Source organism: Arachis ipaensis, chromosome B3 (genome assembly GCF_059453495.1).
Source record: "Arachis ipaensis isolate K30076 ecotype BB chromosome B3, ASM5945349v1, whole genome shotgun sequence".
NCBI classification, from domain to species: domain Eukaryota; kingdom Viridiplantae; phylum Streptophyta; class Magnoliopsida; order Fabales; family Fabaceae; genus Arachis; species Arachis ipaensis.
The window spans coordinates 88690792-88692705 of NC_142438.1; the positions used below are offsets into that span (position 1 = coordinate 88690792).

Below are 1914 nucleotides of genomic sequence, written 5' to 3' on the forward strand. Positions count from 1 at the left end.
CTCAATTAGTTTCTCTGATGCAGCAAAACTGCAAGTTTCATGGATTTCCATCTGAAGATCCTTTTCAGTTCTTAACTGAATTCTTGCAGATATGTGATACTGTTAAGACTAATGGAGTAGATCCTGAAGTCTACAGGCTCATGCTTTTCCCTTTTGTTGTAAGAGACAGAGCTAGAATATGGTTGGATTCTCAACCTAAAGACAGCCTGAACTCTTGGGATAAGCTGGTCAAGGCTTTCTTAGCCAAGTTCTTTCCTCCTCAAAAGCTGAGCAAGCTTAGAGTGGATGTTCAAACCTTCAGACAGAAGGAAGGTGAATCCCTCTATGAAGCTTGGGAGAGATACAAAGGACTGACCAAAAAGTGTCCTTCTGACATGCTTTCAGAATGGACCATCCTGAACATATTCTATGATGGTCTGTCTGACTTAGCTAAGATGTCATTGGATACTTCTGCAGGTGGATCCATTCACCTAAAGAAAACGCCTGCAGAAGCCCAAGAACTCATTGACATGGTTGCTAAAAACCAGTTTATGTACACTTCTGAGAGGAATCCTGTGAGTAATGGGACGCCTATGAAGAAGGGAGTTCTTGAAGTTGATACTCTGAATGCCATATTGGCTTAGAACAAAATATTGACTCAAGAAGTCAATATGATTTCTCAGAGTCTGAATGGAATGCAAGCTGCATCCAACAATACTCAAGAGGCTTCTCCTGAAGAAGAAGCTTATGATCCTGAGAACCCTGCAATAGCAGAGGTGAATTACTTAGGTGAACCTTATGGAAACACCTATAACTCATCATGGAGAAATCATCCAAATTTCTCATGGAATGATCAAAAGCCTCAACAAGGCTTTAATAATGGTGGAAGAAACAGGTTTAGCAATAGCAAGCCTTTTCCATCATCCACTCAGCAATAGACAGAGAATTTTGAACAAAATACCTCTAATTTGGCAAGCTTAGTCTCTAATCTGTCCAAGGCCACTGTAAGTTTCATGAATGAAACAAGGTCCTCCATTAGAAATTTGGAAGCACAAGTGGGCCAGCTGAGTAAGAGGATCACTAAAATCCCTCCTAGTACTTTCCCAAGCAATACAGAAGAGAACCCAAAAGGAGAGTGCAAGGCCATTGACATAAGCACCATGGCCGAACCTGTAAGGGAAGGAGAGGACGTGAATCCCAAGGAGGAAGACCTCCTAGGACGTCCAGTGATCAATAAGGAGCTTTCCTCTGAGGAACCAAAGGACTCTGAGGCTCATCTAGAGACCATAGAGATTCCATTGAACCTCCTTATGCCCTTCATGAGCTCTGATGAGTATTCCTCTTCTGAAGAGAATGAGGATGTTACTGAAGAGCAAACTGCCAAGTTTCTTGGTACAATCATGAAGTTGAATGCCAAATTATTTGGTATTGAAACTTGGGAAGATGAACATCCCTTGTTCACCAATGAACTAAGTGATCTGGATCAACTGACATTGCCTCAGAAGAGACAGGATCCTGGAAAGTTCATAATACCTTGTACCATAGGCACCATGATCTTTAAGGCTTTGTGTGACCTTGGTTCAGGGATAAACCTCATGCCCCTCTCTGTAATAGAGAAACTAGAAATCTATGGGGTGCAAGCTGCTAAAATCTCATTAGAGATGGCAGACAATTCAAGAAAACAGGCTTATGGACAAGTAGAGGACGTGTTAGTAAAGGTTGAAGGCCTTTACATCCCTGCTGATTTCATAGTCCTGGATACTGGAAAGGAAGAGGATGAATCCATCATCCTAGGAAGACCTTTCCTAGCCACAGCAAGAGCTGTGATTGATGTAGACAGAGGAGAATTGATCCTTCAATTAAATAAGGACAACCTTGTGTTTACAACTCAAGGATCTCTCTCTGTATCCATGGAGAGGAAGCATAAAAAGCTTC

The 1914-nt window shown here is 41.8% G+C and overlaps 1 non-coding gene across 1 annotated transcript; it reads right to left on the reverse strand.

Moving 5' to 3' along the window:
* Positions 1 to 272: 272 nt before the first annotated feature.
* Positions 273 to 380, reverse strand: LOC148571499 (small nucleolar RNA R71). The gene has a single exon (XR_015880311.1). It is a non-coding gene; the product is annotated as a small nucleolar RNA R71 (small nucleolar RNA).
* Between the last annotated feature and the right edge of the window lie 1534 nt (positions 381 to 1914).